At 36.8% G+C, this 19,444-nt stretch overlaps 1 protein-coding gene across 6 annotated transcripts in view; it reads right to left on the bottom strand.

Moving 5' to 3' along the window:
• The window catches only part of STXBP5L (syntaxin binding protein 5L), a 232,336-nt gene that overhangs the window by 25,738 nt on the left and 187,154 nt on the right, over positions 1–19,444 (bottom strand). The window lies entirely within an intron of this gene.

Consider the following 19,444-nt stretch of genomic DNA (forward strand, 5'->3'; position numbering starts at 1 on the left):
TCTATACTGCATATTTGAAAACTTAAAATCATGCATTTCCTATATTTCCTTGCAGCTTATGCAAGGATGAGAATTAGGCTTCACTATTTGAATGCACTAGTGTGCTTTACTATTTTTTAAAATGAGAGTTAACGTTTATTGAATATTTTAAATGCCAGGCATTTTATACACATTATTCACTTAATCTTCACAGCAACCCTGCAAGGTATGTTCTTTATTATCCTGATTTTGTATATAAAGAAACTGAAACTTAGGAAAAAAAGGATTCAGAAAATTGTCCAATATTACATAAGTAGTATTCATGGAGACAGGAGTCTAATAACAATTTTCTCTTTGAGTGTCTGTATGTTTAAAAACTGGGACCCAGGGTCACAAAAATTATTTGGGAGGGTTTAGGAGTGGCTTGTGTAATGCAAGCTCTTTAGGCCAGTCATTTTTCCATACTAATATAGATCTCAGAAATCCCATATTTCCCAGGTGCAAAGGCAGAAATATCCCACGAAGAGTTAGCCATGGGGAGGCCGAAATCAAGAGCTCTCCCTCTCCTTCACTATAAAATCTAGGCCTATACATAGGAAGAACTCTGAGGGCAAGAGCTGGCGCTAACAGGACTTACAGTGAATTTGAAAATGGCAACTACCTCGAGGGTGCAATTGCAAAAAATACCCCCCGACCCCGGTATACCAGTTAGGCCAAGTTGCCCCTTTCTCAGATGTAATGCCTGTTCTGCAGCTCACTGCTTGTCCAGAGGAATGTGGGATAGACTCGCAGCCTTCTTAGCCATGTACAACAGTGTATGGTAGAGTCCTGGGAATAGTAAAATTTGTTTACTTAGCCAGGACCTCTTGCACTTGCTAAGCCAAAGCCCTTGCCTAGCTATTATCGTTTCTTGCTGGCTGTTTCATGTGAATATTATTTCATTTCAGCTCAACATGCTAGTCCCTCAATATGCTGTAGTTCCTCATGTAGTTCTCAGGTTCTCATGTTTGATTCACAAGGTCCAACTTACATGACCATATACTGGGAAGCCCAGGGTTTTTGGCCATATATTTTTGTTTTCAATAGGGCTGATTAACAAAAAGGATTTATTTTTGTACTTAAAATTTTTAAATACATGGAAGTAAATTTGCTTTCTTTAAAACTTCTTTCTATCATGCTAAATATTCAAGATAAATATGAATTGATACAAAATATTTTGAAAGAAATTTAGTCATAGCCCAGACACAATCATTCTGGAAATTTATGATAAAGAAGTGATGCTAAATATAAAAGAAAAACATAAACCTCTATGGATAAAATTATTCACCATGGTTTTAGTTCTTATAGAAAAAAATTGGACACCAGCTATCCTTTAAAATTGAGCATAAAACTTTAGCTACATTGTGGTATATAATCATGTAACAGTATGATGCCCTTTAAAAATGCTAAATTGAAACATAAAATATATATGATATCATATGATTTGTTAGCTCTTATTGCATAAAAAACCACTACAAATGTTACTGATGTAAAATCACAATCATTATATTATGTTCACAGATTCTGTGGGCCATAATTTAAGTAGCTGAAGCAAGGTGGGGATGTTATATCCATGATGTGAGGGGCCTTCATTCAGGTATTTGCATGGCTGGGGGCTTGGAATCCATGGAGGCTTCTTTCCTCACATGCCTGGGCTAGAACGGTGCCAAGGCTGAGTTCAGTTGGGACTGCCAATTGTGGCTTTTTCAGGAGGCTTGGGCTTCCTTACAGCTTCCTTATGGGTGACCTTGCATGGCTTAAGAAAATCTGGCAATTAATTTGAAAATGGAATGGAAGCCATCTTTCCACTGCTTTGGTGTTATACAATGGAGACTTTTATTTTGTGTTGCTTTGAAAGCAACCTGCCAGTGTCCAGTCACAAGCTTTTTGTATGTCAAGAGGCAGTTGTGGTAGATTTCCTGATCTTGTAATAATGTTCTTCAGTTCAACAACTGGTTGGCAATAGTATTCTGATTCTTTGCTTCTCACCTAGTGGCTGTTTGGTGGCCTTATGAACATCATACCTATAGGCCAAGCTGAGAGTTTACTTCTCCAATCTTTCAGTGATGTGCTAAGCACCTAGTTTCTTGTATTAAATCACTTTCTATATTATCACAACTAAATGGTTTCTGTCTCCTAGAACTGCTCCCTGATTACAAGGCTGCTTTAGCCCAGGTGTGGAGCTCTATGCCATGTAGAGAAAATTCAACATTCTAAAAATTCAATTGTAAAATATTCAAGCAAAAGGGAAATTGTTATTCTGTATTTTACAGAAAGATTCCCAAATTTTAAAAATTTACAAGTGTCTTTAAATGAGCTGATTGTATTGTGCCTTTAAATCAAGATTTGATTTAATGTACTTAATTATATAAAGTAAGGTGCAATGATTTACTGAAAAATGACTTTATTGAATACAATTGAAATTTTTAATATAGTCCTTGCCAAAGTTTAATAGAATATAAATGAAGATTTGACACATTATAAATGAGTCTCGTTAAACAAACTTTTTAATGCACTATGCAATTCCTAGAAAGTAAAAAAGTAGATTACTCCTGTGACGTAGAGGGTGATTCTATGGTGAAATAAATGTTGAACATAATGCTAAATCAAAATAAGCACTGACTTTTAAAAGCAATGAAAATAAGTGAAGTAAAAAGACTGCATTTAACCATATAAAATATAGCCTATATTAATTGGTTAAAATGTCTGAAAGCCCACATTATTATACCTTTGTTTTCTTTTATAGTTGAGCAATAACTCTTCTTTTCCTCCCCTCCATTCTTAATCATTGTTTATGTAATCCTATGTGAAGGATAGGTTGACTTATTGATTGATTTAATATTAGTTGTTTGCTTAATTTGCTTAATTTAAGCAGGAAAAGAATTTTTTAAAATAATTTAAAATATATATATTTTATTGATTTTTTACAGAGAGGAAAGGAGAGGGATAGAGAGTTAAAAACATCGATGACAGAGAAACATCGATTAGCTGCCTCCTGCACACTCCCTACTGGGGATGTGCCTGCAACCAAGGTACATGCCCTTGACTGGAATTGAACCCGGGACCCTTCAGTCCACAGGCCAATGCTCTATCCATTGAGCCAAACTGGTTAGGGCAGGAAAAAAATTTATTAAAGGGTACTAGGCAGCTCAAACTCTTAGGAAGAACCTTTGAGGTATACTCGGAAGCTTTGCAGCCAATAACAATGCCCAAAAGTAACTAAAAGCTGAGTTACTTTTAGTTAAGATACGACTGTCAGTGGCTTAGCATTGCTGATGCTGGGGCCTAAATGCCGGGAGCTGTACTGGCCTGGTGCAGGAGGACATCTCTGCTATCATACTCACCAGAACTGAGGTTTACATAATTTTTCTTTATTTCAGTGTTTTTGACAAATAAGAAACTATATATAAAGAGGTAATATGCAAATTAGGCCTGGATGCCATAACGGGTCATGACCGAACCATTAGCATATTAGCTCTTTATTAGCTCCTATGCATGCCACAGGGCATTGCTCCAGAGATGAGGCAGAAGCAGGGAGGCGCGGGGAGAATGAGGGACCAGCCTGAGGCAACTCGAGGGTAGGCAGCGCCCCGCCCCTGGAGAAGCAGAAGGGCTTCAGAAGGTGAGAAGGCCAGCACCATGCAGGAGCAGGCAGAAGAGAGAAGGTGAAAAGGCTGGCGCCTGGGGAGATGGCAGAAGGGAAAGGTGAAAAGGCCCGTGCCATGCAGGAGCAGGCAGAGGGAGAAAGTGAAAAGGCTGGTGCCGTGGGAGAATTCAGAAAGGAGGAGGTGAGAAGGCCAGCACCATGGGAGAAGGCAGAAGGGAGAAGGTGAAAGGGCTGGCGCCATGGGAGAAGGCAAAAGGGAGAAGGTGAAAGGGCTGGTACCTTGGGAGAAGACAGAAGGGAGAAGGTCCCAGTTAGGCAGGATGATCAGGCCAGGAGGGGAGAGCAGTTAGGTGGTTAGGGGGATCAGGCCAGGAGGGGAGAGCAGTTAGGTGGTTAGGGTGATCAGGCCAGGAGGGGAGAGCAGTTAGGTGGTTAGGGTGATCAGGCCAGGAGGGGAGAGCAGTTAGGTGGTTAGGGTGATCAGGTCAGGAGGGGAGAGCAGTTAGGTGGTTAGGGTGATCAGGCCAGGAGGGGAGAGCAGTTAGGTGGTTAGGGGGATCAGGCCAGGAGGGGAGAGCAGTTAGGTGGTTAGGGTGATCAGGTCAGGAGGGGAGAGCAGTTAGGTGGTTAGGGTGATCAGGCCAGGAGGGGAGAGCAGTTAGGTGGTTAGGGTGATCAGGCCAGGAGGGGAGAGCAGTTAGGTGGTTAGGGGGATCAGGTCAGGAGGGGAGAGCAGTTAGGTGGTTAGGGTGATCAGGTCAGGAGGGGAGAGCAGTTAGGTGGTTAGGGGGATCAGGCCAGGAGGGGAGAGCAGTTAGTTGGTTAGGGGGATCAGGCCAGGAGGGGAGAGCAGTTAGGTGGTTAGGGGGATCAGGTCAGGAGGGGAGAGCAGTTAGGTGGTTAGGGTGATCAGGTCAGGAGGGGAGAGCAGTTAGGTGGTTAGGGGGATCAGGCCAGGAGGGGAGAGCAGTTAGTTGGTTAGGGGGATCAGGTCAGGAGGGGAGAGCAGTTAGGTGGTTAGGGTGATCAGGTCAGGAGGGGAGAGCAGTTAGGTGGTTAGGGTGATCAGGTCAGGAGGGGAGAGCAGTTAGGTGGTTAGGGTGATCAGGTCAGGAGGGGAGAGCAGTTAGGTGGTTAGGGTGATCAGGCCAGGAGGGGAGAGCAGTTAGGTGGTTAGGGTGATCAGGTCAGGAGGGGAGAGCAGTTAGGTGGTTAGGGTGATCAGGTCAGGAGGGGAGAGCAGTTAGGTGGTTAGGGTGATCAGGCCAGGAGGGGAGAGCAGTTAGGTGGTTAGGGTGATCAGGTCAGGAGGGGAGAGCAGTTAGGTGGTTAGGGTGATCAGGCCAGGAGGGGAGAGCAGTTAGGTGGTTAGGGTGATCAGGCCAGGAGGGGAGAGCAGTTAGGTGGTTAGGGGGATCATGCCAGGAGGGGAGAGCAGTTAGGCAGTTAAGGCGATCAGGCCAGGAGGGGAGCAGTTAGGGTCATCAGGCAAGCAGGCAGGTGAGCACTTAGGAGCCAGTGGTTCCGGATTATGAGAGGGACCAGGATTGGAGAGGGTGCAGGCTGAGCTGAAGGACCCCTGCCCCTGCACAAATTTCGTGCACTGGGCCTCTAGTAGGCTATATATTTATGTACATTTTTGCTGACACTTTTGAGGTTTTTAAGCAATTATTTTTACGACATTTTTCTGATGAATTTTAAGCTAAAGACCAAAGGGACTGAATCACAGACCTCCCTTGAAGTCAGCTTAATTTTATTCCTGGCTTTAATCTGATTATTTCATAGGAAAGTTTTCATGGCTATGATTTTTTTTTTTTTGGTCAAAGTTAAAATGCCTTGAATGAGTAAAGGTTTATATATTCTAAATTTAATGTTTAGTCTCTGAAATCCAACCTTCCAATGAGCTTTTTCCTTTTTATTTCTCATTCTTTTCCAAGTTTAATTTCTATTGCATTTAAACATCCATTTAAGAAGATTTTTACAAATTATTTGGGACCAAATTTACTGTTTTTAGGAAAATAATCTCTTACTGAAAACACTGCCTTAGGCTTTGTTACTGATGAATAGATGTTTTAACTTGAAATAACAAAAGATTTTCAGCTTCATCAAGGTATAATTGGCATATGAAATTGTAAGATATTTAATGTATACATTGTAGTGATTTGATATACATGTACATTGTAAAATGGTTCCCAGCATCTCGTTGATTAAAAGACTCATCACCACTCATGTTTATTTATTTTGGTGAGAACATTTAAGTTCTTCTCTATTAGCAAGTTTCAATGATACATGACAGTGTTGTCAACTACAGTCACCGTGTCATACGTCAGATCCTCAGGCCTTACTCGTCTTATCACTGAAAGTTTGTGCCCTTTTACCAACCTCCCTGTATTTTCCCTACCTCCACCCCCTGGCAACCACTTTTCTACTGTTTCTTAGTTTGACATTTTTATTTTTCAGCTTCCACATATAAGTGATACCATGAATATTTGTTTTCCTGTCTAGTTTATTTCACTTTGTATAATGCCCTCAAGGCCCATCATTGTTGCAAATGGCAAGATTTCCATCTTTCTCATGGAAGAATAATCTTGTATGTAATATTTATTGTGTATATGTACATATCTATCACATCTTTATCCATTCATCTGTTTACGGACATGGACTTTTAGGATGTTTCCATATCGTGGCTATTGTGAATAATACTGAAAGGAACATAGGAGTGAAGATATTTCTTTGATATCCTGTTTTCATTGTCTTTGGCTATATATCCAGAAGTGAAATTGCTGGATAATATGGTAGGTCTATTTTTAATTTTTTGAGGAGCCTCCATACTGTTTCTCATAGTGACTATACCAGTTTCCATCCCCACCAATAGTGTATGAGTTCATTTTCTCCACATCCTCACCAACACTTTTCTTTTTGATGATACCCTTTCTAACAGGTGTGTGGTGATATCTCATCATTTTGATTTGTACTTTTCTGATTGGTGATATTGAGCAGATTTTCATGTACCTGTTGTCATTTGTATGTCTTCTTTGAAGACTATCCAGTTTATCTGCCCATTTTAAATCAGATTTTTTTTTTGCTATTTAGTTGTATGACTTCTTTATATATTTTGACTATTAACCCCTTATCAGATATGATTTACAAATATTTTTTCCCATACTATAGGTTGCCTTTTCATTTTGTTGATGTTTCCTTTGTTGATGAGGTACAAAAAATTTTAGATTGATGTAGTACCACTTGTTTATTTTTGCTTGTTTTCTTTCCCGTTGATGTCAAATCCAAAAAATTATTACCAAGGCCAATGTCAAGGAGCTTACTTCCTATTTTTTCTAGGAGTTTTATTGTTGCCTATCTTATCTTCAAGTCTTTAATCCATTTCAGTCAGTTTTTGTGTATGGAATATAGTGATTTTGTTTCATTCTTTTGCATGTGGCTTCCCAGTGTTTCCAGCACCATTTATTGAAGAGACTATGCTTTCCATATAGTATATTCTTGGCTCCTTTGTTGTAAATTAATTGACCATATATGCATGGAATTATTTCTGGGCTCTCTCTTCAGTTCCATTGATCTGTGTCTGTCTGATTTTGTGCAATACTATATTGTTATAGCTTTGTAATATAGTTTGAAACCAGAAAGTGTGATGCCTTTATTTTTCATTCTCAAGATTGCTTTGGCTATTGGGGTCTTTTGTGGCTTCATACAATTTTAGAAATTTTTTTCTATTTATGTGAAAAATATTACTGGAATTTTTATAGAACTTGCATTAAATCTGTAGATTGCTTTGGGTAGTATGGGCATTCTAGTGATATGAATTTTTCTAATCCATGAGCATGGAATATCTTTCCATTTATTTTTGTCTTCTTTAATTTCTTTAGAATGTCTTACAGTTTTTGTACACAGACATTTTACTTCCTTTGTTAAATTTATTTAATTCTTTTTGATGCAATTACAAAGGTGATTTTCTTAATTTCTCTTTATAATAGTCTATTGTTAGTGTATAGAAATGCAACTGATTTTGTATAATGATTTTCTATCTTCCAACATTCCTGATTCCTTTATATGTCTAACATTTTTTTTGGAAGAGTCTTTAGGGTTCTTTTTTAATATATGTCATCTGCAGATAAAGACAGTTGTACTTTTCCTGTTCCAATTTTAAGAACTTTTTTTTTTTTTTTGCTTAATTGCTCTGGCTAGGACTTCCAGTACTATCCTATATAATCCTATATAATAAAAGGCTAATATGCAAATTGTTCCCACAGGCAGGGGTTTGACCTACTGGAAGTTAGACTTGCGCTGACCACCAGGGGGTGGCGTGGAACATGGCGTGCGTCGGTGACACAGTGCTGGCAGCGGGCGGAAGTAGAGGTGCTGCCAGCACTGATGCGCCCTGATGAGAGCGAGACCATGGCAGGATGGTGAAACAGGTGAGTGGGCGGTGACAGGCCAAGGCGGGTGCGAGCGGGGGCCCCACTCACCCTGCTGGTCGCCCCAAAGACAGCGACCAGTGGCAGTGGTGGTGGGGGGCAGGGCCGGGGAGCAGGCGGCTCCAGGCCAAGACAGGTGCAAGCGGGGGCCCCGATCGCCCTGCTGGTTGCCCCACAGATTGGCCCTGATTGCTGGCCAGGCCTAGGGACCCTACCCGTGCATGAATTTTGTGCACCGGCTGCTAGTCTTGAATAAAAGTAGTGAGAGTGGGCATCCTTGTCCTATTCCTGATCTTAAAGGAAAAACTTTCAGTTTCTCATTGCTGAGCATGACGTTAGGCGTGGGCTTGTCATATGTGGTCTTTATTATGTATAGAGGAATTTTCCCTCTATACCCACTCAGTATAAATAGATGTTGAATTTTGTCAAATGCTTTTTTGCATCTATTGAGAAGATCATATGATTGTTATTCTTTATTTTGTTAATGTGATATATCACACATTGTTTTGCAGATCCTTTCATCCCTGGAATACATCACACTCGAACATAAGATCCTTTTAATATATTGTCAAATTTGGTTTGCTGATATTTTGTTGAGGGTTTCTGCATCTATGTTGTTCATCAGAGATATTTTGCCTGTAATTTTCTTGTAGTGTCCTTGACTCTTTTGGTATTGAGGCAATGCTGGACTCATAAGTTTGGAAGTGCTCTCTTCTATCTATTTTTTGGGAAAAGTTGAGGATTGGTATTGATTCTTCTTTGAATATTTGGTGAAAATCACCAGTGAAGCTATCTAGTCCTGGACTTTTTTCTTATTGGGAAGTTTTTGATTACTGATTCAATCTCCTTACTAATAATTTGTTCAGATTTTCTATTTCTTCATGATTCAGTCTTGGTATGTTGTATGTTTTAGGAATTGATGTATTCTAGGTTTTCCAGTTTGTTGGAGTAAAGTAGCCTCTTATGATCCTTTGTATTTCTGCAGTATCAATTTTAATGTCTCATTCTATTTTTGGTTTTATTTGAGTCCTCTCTCTTTTGTTCTTGGTGAATCTATCCTATATAATAAAAGCCTAAAATCGACCAAACGGCAGAATGACCGGTGGAACGACCAGTCACTATGATGCACACTGACCGTCAGGGGGCAGATGCTCAACGCAGGAGCTGCCCCCAGCCCGCAGGCCCCAGGCCAGCCAAGGCGGGTGCCAGCGGGGGCCCCCTGATCACCTCACAGATTGGCCCTGATCACTGGCCCAGCCTAGGGACTCTACCCATGCATGAATTTTGTGCATCGGGCCTCATTTATTTATATTTTCAGAAAGTCAGCTATTTCATTTATCTTTCCTGCTGTCTTTTTAATTTGTATTTCATTTATTTCTGCTCTGGTTTTTCCTTATTTGTACTAATTTTGGGCTTCATTTGTCCTTTTTCTAGTTCCTTAAGGTATAAAGTTAGGTTGTTTGAGATCTTTCTTGTTTCTTAATGTAGGTTTTTATCACTATAAACTTCCCTCTTATAATTGCTTTTGCTGCATTCCACAAGTTTTGGTATATTGTATTTCCATTTTAATTTACCACAAGATATTTTTAAATTTCTCTTTTGATTTATTCTTTAACCCATTGGTTGTTCAGTAGCATGTTGTTTAATCTCCACATTTGTGAATTTTCCAGTTTTCTTCTTATAATTGATTTCTAGTTTCATACCATGTGATCAGAAGAGAAGCCTGATATTATTTCAATCCTATCATATTTTAAGACTTACTTTATGGAATAACATTATAGTTTATCTTAGAGAATATTCTATGTATGTTTGAGAAGAATATGTATTTTCATGCTTTTGGATGGAATATTCTATAAATGTCTATGTCCATCTGGTCTAATGTGTCACTTAAGTCCAATGTTTTCTTATTCCCCCCCAACCCCCCAGACAATTTCTTTATACCTGATTCACTGGGGGACACTTAGCTTATTTCCATATTTTGGTATTGTGAATAAAACTTCAATTAATGGAGTACAAATATTTCTACAAAAACTGGAGTACAAATATTTCTACAAAATACTGATTTCACCTCTTTTAGATATACCAGAAGTGGGATTCCTTGGTCATATGTTTGTTCTATTTTTCTTTTTCTTTTTTTTTGAAAACTCCATAGTGTTTCCCATAATGAATATAACAATTTACATCCCCCAACAACAGTGTATAAAAGTTCCCTTTCGCCCATACCCTTGCAGACAGTTATTACTTGCCTTTTTGAGAATGCCATCCTAATAGCTATGAGGTGATATTTAATTGTGATTTTGATTTGCATTTGTCTGATGTTAGTGACATTGAGCACTTTTTCATTTACCTGTTGGGCATTTATATGTCGTCTTTGAAAAAAAGTCTACTCAGGTCCTCTTTTCATTTTTTAATAGGTTTACTTGTTTTTATGTTTTTGTTTTGTTTTGTTTTCAATTGAATTGTATGAAGCCTTATATATTTTGGATATCAACCCCTTATTAAGTATATAGTTTGTAAGTTTTTTTCCTCATTCCATAGATTTGCCTTCTCATTTTGTTGGTGGTTTCCTTTGCTGTGCAGCAGCTTTTTAGTTTGATGTAGCTCCACTTGCTTATGTTTCCTTTCGTTGACTATAATGTTTACTTTTGGTGTCATATTAAAAAAATCATTGCCAAGACCAATGTCAATGAGTTTTTTGCTGTTTTCTTCTAGGATATGATGGTTTCAGGTCTTATATTTAAGGCTTTTATCAATTTCAAGATGATTTTTGTATATGGTGGAAGCTTTGTCCAATTTCATTCTTTTGCATCTGAATATCCAATTTTCCCAGTACCATTTATCAAGGAGACTATTCTTTTCCTAATGTGTATTTTGACACCCCTGTCAAAATTTAATTGACTACATATGGGTGGGGATATTTTAGATTTTCTGTTCTGTTCCATTGGTCTATATGTCTGTTTTGATTATTTTAGTTTTGCAATATAGTTTTATTTTTTACAACTTACACATGCTTCATTTACTTGATTGAAAGACCTGTGGTGCAGTCGATGTTTTACACAGTCGATCTCCTCGTGGCTCACACTGACATCAGTTCGATTTGGGTTCTATGCTCGAGACTGTTCAGGTGCTGCTGTTGTTGTTGGTTTGTGTTTTTGTTTTTTTTTTCATGATCAAGGTGGGTACTTTTATTTGAAAAGTTATTTTTAATTCCTTCTCTGGTGATTCTTTCCTGGATTCTTAGCTTTGCATAATTATACCTACAATGGAACCAGTATCCTAAAGTCACAATGATAAATCCTCCTACTCCAACATCACATGATCTTCTAATTCTACTAGTTAATAAAAAATGTCCAAGGCCAGCCACAACAGATTCTAATGAACCATATAATACTGAGTCCCATGCACTGGGAATGTTCTTGACATCTAAAATTCCTAGGAGCTTAAAGGGCTTCTCCTGCCCGTGTTCCTAGGGCTGTGGCTCTGGCGTGGTTGCCATGGGGACTAGTCGGCCCCTGCACCCCTGCCCCACTGGCCCAGGGCCTTCTCAAGCAGAAGCCCCGCCCTGCCCATGCCACACCCTGCAATATAGTTTTAAATTAGAACACAGCCGGTGTGTCTCCGTGGTTGAGTGTTGACCCATTAACCAGAGGTCACTGGTTTGATTCCTAATCAGGGCACATACCTGGCTTTTGGGCTTATCCTAGGTAGGGGGCATGCAGGAGGCAGCCGATTTATGTTTTTCTCTCATTGATATTTTTATCTTTCTATCCTTCTCCCTCCCTCTCTCTCTCAAATCAATAAAAACATATTTTTTTTAAAAAAAAGAAGTTAGAACATGTCATGTATCTAACTTTCTCAAGGTTGCTTTGGCTATTTGGGGTCTTTTGTTCCATGTGATTTTAGGAATATTTTTTCTATTTCTGTGAAAAGTGCCAGTGGAATTCTGAAGAATTCCAAATTGCTTTAGGTAATATAAACATTTAAAAATATTAATTCTTCCAATCCAAGAACTTGGGATATACTTCCATTTATTTGTGTCTTTAATTTCTTTCATCAATGTCTTACAGTTTTCATTGTACAGATCTTTCACTTCCTTGGTTAAATTAATTCCTAAGTAGTTTATTATTTTTGATGCTAATGTAAATGGCAATGTTTTCTTAATTTATTTTTTGGACAGTTCATTGCATTTACCACGAGGCTTATATAAAACAGTATTAATCTATTTTATTAAGTTGCTTAAACTTGATGTATTTTTGAACATATAAGAGTATTAGTTTTAGCTGTACAAACCTATTTATAATAGTCTATTTTAAGTTAACAACTTAAGTTCAAATTCATTCTGAAGCTCTACAATTTTAGTTTCCCTCCCCCATTTTTGATGTCACATTTATATATTTTTATCTTGTGTATCATTGAGAAATTATTGTAGCTATAATTATTTGTACTACTTTTGTCTTTTTATCTTCATATTAGATTTGTAAATGATTTACCCAACTTCATCACAACATTAGATTCTTCTGAATTTTGCTATATATTTATCTTTACCAGTGAGATTTTTTATTTCATACATTTTCCTGTTACTAATGAGCACCCTTTTGTTTCAAATTAAGTTCCTTAACAATTTTTATAAGGTCAGTCTAGTGGGGATGAACTCCTTCAGGTATTACAAAGTAAAGCCTTTACTTCTGGAATGCTCTTTATCTCTACTTCAATTCTGAAGGACAACTTTGCTGTGTAGAGTGTTCTTGGTTAGCAGTTTCTTTTTCTTCCAGCACGATAAATATATCACGTGACTTCATTTGCCCTGAAAATTTGCTGCTGAAAAATCTGATAGTCTTATGGGGATTCCTTTGTGCACTACAAGTTGTTTTAATCTTATTGCTTTTAAGGTTCTCTCCTTGACTTTAACTTTTGGCAATTACATACCTTTCAAACTTTCTGTGCTTTCTGGATCTGGATTAGGAAAGTTTAAAGCTATTATTTCTTCAAATAAGTTTCCTTCCCTTTCTCTTTCTGTATATAGTATTGTGTTCACAACCCCAACTCAAGTCTCCTTCCATTACCATTTATCCCTCCTATACCCTTTCCTACCTCAATTTCAACAAGAATGGAAGCATATTTCATATTATTTTGTGCCTTGATATTTTTCTATTTCATACTGTGTCCTGGAGACCGTCCTACATTGACCTATGTAATCGTTTTTAGTATAGTATGTATTTATATAGGAACAAAGTTTTCATTTAGGGCTATACAATAATTGATTTAACTATTTTCTTATTAATGAGTATTTAGACTTTGTTATTTCAAAACAAACTTAAATGAAAATAGTAATACTTATTTGCACACAAGTATAATTATATCTGTAGAATGAATTCTTAGAATTTAAATTGCTTGGCCAAAAAATATGCAAACGTATGGTTTCCAAAAAGATTTAAGCAATTTACATTCCCACCAACAGTGTATAAGAACTTTAGTCTCCCTAAATCTTCACCAATATTTTACATTTTATAATTCTTTGATATTTTTTATCTAAAACAAAAATGTTGCTTTAATATTAATTTCCTTAATAGTGAGTGTTGGACATCTTTTTATTTTAAAGACACTTATATTTCTTTCTCTGTGAACTACCAGTATTTATCCTTTGCAAGTTTTTCTAGTGTTTTCTTGTTTATATCTATAAGCGCTTTTCGCATTATCAAAATTAGTCTTTGTCAAATGTATTGCAGAATGTCATTTGTCTTAAATTTATTTTTAAGTAATCAAATTTATCAACCATGCATTTTTCTTTGTTTTTATATGGGTACTGAGTTTTCTGCCATCTCTAGCATAGCCTTATTTCCTTCCATAAAATATATTTTTCATGTTTTCTTCTAGCATTTTAATGATTTCTTTCTATATATTTACTAGAGGCCTGGTGCACAAAATTTGTGCACAGGGATGTGTGTGTCCCTCAGCATGGCCTGCACCCTCTCCAATCTGGGACCCCTCGGGGGATATCTGACTGCCAGTTTAAGTCCGATCCCGTAGGCAGCTGGACATCCCTCCCGCAATCCGGGACCACTGGCTCCTAACCGCTCACCTGCCTGATCGCCCCTAACCACCTCTGCCTGCCGGCCTGATTGCCCCCTAACTGCCCCCCTGCCAGCCTGATCACCCTCTAACTGCCCCGCCCCCCGCCAGTCTGATCGCCCCTAACTGCTCCCCCTGCTGGCCTGATTACCCCTTACTGCCTCTGCCTTGGCCCTGCCACTGTGGCTTTGTCCGGAAGGATGTCTGGAAGACGTCTGGTCTAATTAGCATATTACCCTTTTATTAGTATATATATTTTTATCACCTAGACGTTATTTTAGTTTAATGAGATTAATTTCAGAGGCCTACTTAGTTGTTCCAACATTTATTGAATGATACGCCTTTATCCCACTGATTTTAAAGGCTAATTACTTACAATTACAAAATTTCTGAATGCATTTGGGTCTCTTTGTGAATTTCCTATTTTATTACACTAATTGAACTTTTCATACATCAATACCCAAATAATAAAATTATTAGTAGTTATATAACACACTTTAAATTAATTTTATACTGTATTTTACTTCTGATGGGAGTAGACATGATTTATGATGAGTTTTTTCAGAAATTTCATGGCTATTCTTACATGTTTATTTCTTCAGGTGAATTTTAAAATCACTTTGTTTACTTCTCTGGAAAATTCCTGTTATTTTCAGTGAAATTGAAATGTCAAATATACATCAATCTCAAGTCTTTCTGTCCAAAACCCATAAAGTAACCTATGGTTTATTATTCATTCAAGTCCTATTCTTCAATAGAGGGTAAAATCATTTCCTAAAGATCTATAGATTGAAGTTTAATACTTTTATCTTTTTTCATATCACTATAAATAAGATTATTCTACTTTTAAAGTTGATTTTTGTTTATTTTAAGAAAAGCCTTTACTTCTGGGTCATGAATATTGTAACCAACCATGTCACTAAATTATCATTCTCTATTTTTATTAATTATTCAGTTGATTCTCTTGAGAATTCAGGTATAAAACTTTATCCCTCTAAGTATAATAATGTTATTACTTTCTTTGGAATACATATACATAATATATCCTTCCTGTATTTAATTGCATTGGCTAGCACTTAAAATATAAGTTAACAATGTATAGATGTTAAACTGTTGTTGGGGTATCTAAAAAAGTCATTGTTCCCTCTCGTTCTTGGATGATAGATCCTTATTTGAAAACTAGAGGCCCGATGCACAAAATTCATGCATGGATTAGGGTCCCTAGGCCTGGCTGACGATCAGGGCTGATCTGTGGGGCCACTGGCAGGGAAATTAGGCGGCCCCCACTGGCACCTGCCTTGGCCAACCTGGTGCCACCTGCTCGCCGGCCCCACCCCCCAATGCCACCCCACCTCCCTCTGTAGGGCGACCAGCAGGGCGATTAGGAGAGCTCCCTCTGGCACCTGACTTGGCTGGCCTGGGGCCTGTGGGCTGGGGGCAGCTCCTGCATTGAGTGTCTGCCCCTGCTGGTCAGTGTGCATCATAGCAACTGGTCGTTTCATTGGTCATTCTGCTGTTTGGTCAATTTGCATATTAGGCTTTTATTATCTGGGATTACATTCCTCAGCACATTTTGATATATAATTACAAACAATAAACTGCAGTTAACCATTAATCTGTTATAAATTACCACAGTAAAAATAATGAACATATCTATCACCTCCCCCAGTTCCCTTATTCCTATGTGTAACCCTCCCATCCTGCCTTTCCCCATTGGCCCTCTGTACTCACAAGCTCTGATGTATTTTCTGTTACTATACATTTGTTTTTATTTCATAGAATTTTATATAAAAGCAAGTATACCATTTGACAAAATGCTTTTTTTTGTCTGGCTTCTTTCACTCACCATGATTACTTTGAGGTTCTACCATGTTGTTATATGTATCTAGAGCTAATTTCTTTTAATTGCTGAGGTTTTCTACCATATGGATATGCCATATTTGCTTAACTATTCACCCACTGATATATATTTTGGTGGTGTTTCCAGTCATCTATTATCTCTTGAAGAGATTTTAAAACTAAGTAAAAAGTTTTTACTTATCCACATATTTATCATTTTCCAATGCTCTTCATTCCTCTGCATAAATCTAAAATTTCCTCTGGTATTATTTTCCTTTGTTTAGAAGAATTTCATATAATGTTATTTTGTAGTGTTGATTATCTAGAGCTACACTCTTTCAGCTTTTGTATGTAACAGTATTTATTTCACCTTCATTTTTCAATGATATTTTGTCAAGTATAGAATTCTAGTTGACAATTTTTTTAGTACTTTGAAAATGTTCGTCCATTAGGCCCTGGCTGGGTAGCTCATCTGGTTAAAGCATCATCCTGGTATGCCACGGTTGTGGATTCGATCCCCAGTCATAGCACATACAAGAAATAACCAGTGGATGCATAAATAAGTGCAACAATAAATCTGGTGGGTTTTTTTTTCTCTCTCTCTCTCCTTCCTCTCTCTCTCTATAAAATCAATAAATTTTTTAAAAAGTTCTTAATTGTAATCTAGCTTGGTTGTTTATTTCTTTTGAGAAATCTGCTGTTACTCTTACCTTTGTTTTGCTGTATGTTAATATATCTTTTTTTTTCTATGACTTTTAGAAATAATTTCAGTTATGTGCTTTAGTATAATTTTCTTCATGTTTCTTATGCTCGAAGTTCATCGAGCACCTTGGATCTGTGGATTTGCAGTGTTCATCAAATTAGGAACATTTTTAGCATTACTTATTTAAACATCTTTTCTGTCCCATCTTTTCTTTTTTCTCCTGGGACTCCTATTGCATGTGTATTAGGCAACTTGAAGTTGGACAAATAGATCACTAATTCTCTATTCACTGATTTTGATCCTTTACATCCTTTCATTTTGAATAGTAGTACATCTTTGATTTCAGTAACCCTTATTTTTTCAGTGTCAATTCTGCTGCCAATCCCATCTAATGTATATTTCATCTCATACATTTTTTCATTTTTAGAAGGTTGATTTGAGTCTTTGTTATCTTCCATGTCTTTTCTTAACATGTTGTGCTTTCCTCTATTTCTTTGGATATATGGAGTATATTTATAATAGTTTATTTACTGTCTTCTTTTATGGATTTCATTCTGTGTGTCATCTCTGGGTCAATTTCTATTGCTTGATATTTTCTCTCATCATGGGATGTATTTTCTTGTTGACATGGTATCTTTGCCTGGGTAGCAGACATTATGAATTTTATGTTATTACGTACTATTTATTTTCTATCCTTTAAACATTCTTGAGCTTTGTTCTGGGACACAGTAATATTTCTTAGAAACAGTATAATTTTTGCTTTCTATTTTGAAATAATTACATAACCAAACTAAGTTGCCAAAAACATTATGGATAAGTGAAATGAATAAAACAATAATGATATAGGAACAGGAGGGTAGAATTAGAAATACTTTCTTATTATAAGGTATTCATATTACCCATGAAGCAGTAATAGTATTATACAAAACTGAACTTGAATCAGTTGTAACATATATTGTAAACTCTAGGGTAACCACAAAAAGAATTTAAAAAGAAAAGTATAATTAAAATGCTAAGAAAGTAGAGAAAAGGAACCATGTAAAATGCTTAACTCAAACCACAAAAACAGAAAAAAAAATGGAAGAAGAAAATAGGAATAAAGACTGAGGGCAATAATAGAAAACAGTAACAACTATGTTAGATATGAATCTAATTATATGATTACTTTAAAGTCAACTGTCTAAATATACCAATTAAAAGACAGATTATCAGGATGGATAAAAAACCAAGACCCAACTATATGCTGTCTAGAAGAAACCCAATTTAAGTATAAATTCATACATCAATTAAAATTCAAGAAGTAGAGAAAGATAAACCATGCTAATATTTGTCAAAAAGATCTATAAATCTCCACTTTTATCAGAACAGTGGGTAACATGGTAAGACAAGTGAATGACATTAATATTGGTCCACTGCCACACTTCATTTGCTGTGAAATATGTTCCTTGATGAAAAGCAATGGTTTGTGAAATATCATCATAGTGGAGAGGCATTCTCGTAAGTCCATGAATAGTAGTTCTGGCAGAAGTGTTCCATGCAGGAAAGGCAGATACATATTCAGAGTAAGTGTTTAGTTCAGTAAGAACAACACACTGCTCCTTCCACGATAAAAGTGATCCAATATAATCAACCTGCCACCAGGTAACCGGCTATTCACTCAAGGAATGGGAGACAGTGTTGATTTTTGCTCATATTTCTGAATCAAGTTGTTTGTTGTGGAACCTTAAGAGTTCTTTGTGGATAGTAGACCCTTGTCAGACATGATTTGTAAATAATTCCTCTGTAACTTGTCATTTCACTTTCTAAAAAATGTCCTTTGTGCCAAAGTTTTTAATTTTGATGTGGTCAAACTTACCTTTTTTTTTTTTTTTCCTTTTGGTGCTTGTGTTTGTGGTGCCATATCTAAGAATCCATTGCCAAATTCAAGGTCATGAAATTTCCCCCTAACTGTTCTTTGGAGTTTTTTAGCTTTTTAAATCATAGATCCTGCACATGGATTTCCAGTTTTTTCAGTACCATTTGTTGAAGACAGTATCTTTCCCCCACTGAGTTGTCTTGGCAATTTGTTGAAAATCAATTCATCATTGATGTATGGTTTTGTTTCTGGACTTTCAACTCTATTCCATTGGTCTATATGTTTATCTTTATGCCAGTACAACACTGTTTTGATTACTGCAGCTATGCAGGAAGTTTTGAAATTGGGAAGTACAAGTCTTCCAACTTTCTCCTTTCTCAATATTATTTTTGCTATTCTTGCTTTGGCATTTCTATATAAATATTAGGAAAAGCTTTTTCATTCTGCAAAAAAAAAAAGGCTAGTGGTATTTTAATAGGGACTGCATTGAATCTGTTAGATTGTTTTGGGTGGTATTTATATTTAAACAAAATTAAGTCTTCTAAGTAATGTTTTTGCATTTATTTAGGTCTTCTCTTACTTAATCTCTTTTAGCAATTATTTGTAGTTTTCAGTGTAGAAGTTTTATACCTCTTTGGTTAAATTCATTTCTAGATATTTTATTCTTTTGAAGACTTGTAAATGGAATAAAAAATTATTTTTCAAAACTTTCATTCTTGATGTATAAAAACATAACTTATTTTTGTGTTTATCTTATACCCTACAATTTTGCTTAATTCATATATTCTAGTATTTTGGTTTTTGTTTGTTTGTTTGTTTTTTGTAGATTCTTTGGGATTATCTATATATGGGATCATACCATCTGTCAAAAGAGATAGTTTCACTTCTTTTCCAATTTGGGTGCCTTTTATTTCCTTTGCTTA

The sequence above is a fragment of the Myotis daubentonii genome, chromosome 3, assembly GCF_963259705.1.
Source record: "Myotis daubentonii chromosome 3, mMyoDau2.1, whole genome shotgun sequence".
Taxonomy (NCBI): Eukaryota; Metazoa; Chordata; class Mammalia; order Chiroptera; family Vespertilionidae; genus Myotis; species Myotis daubentonii.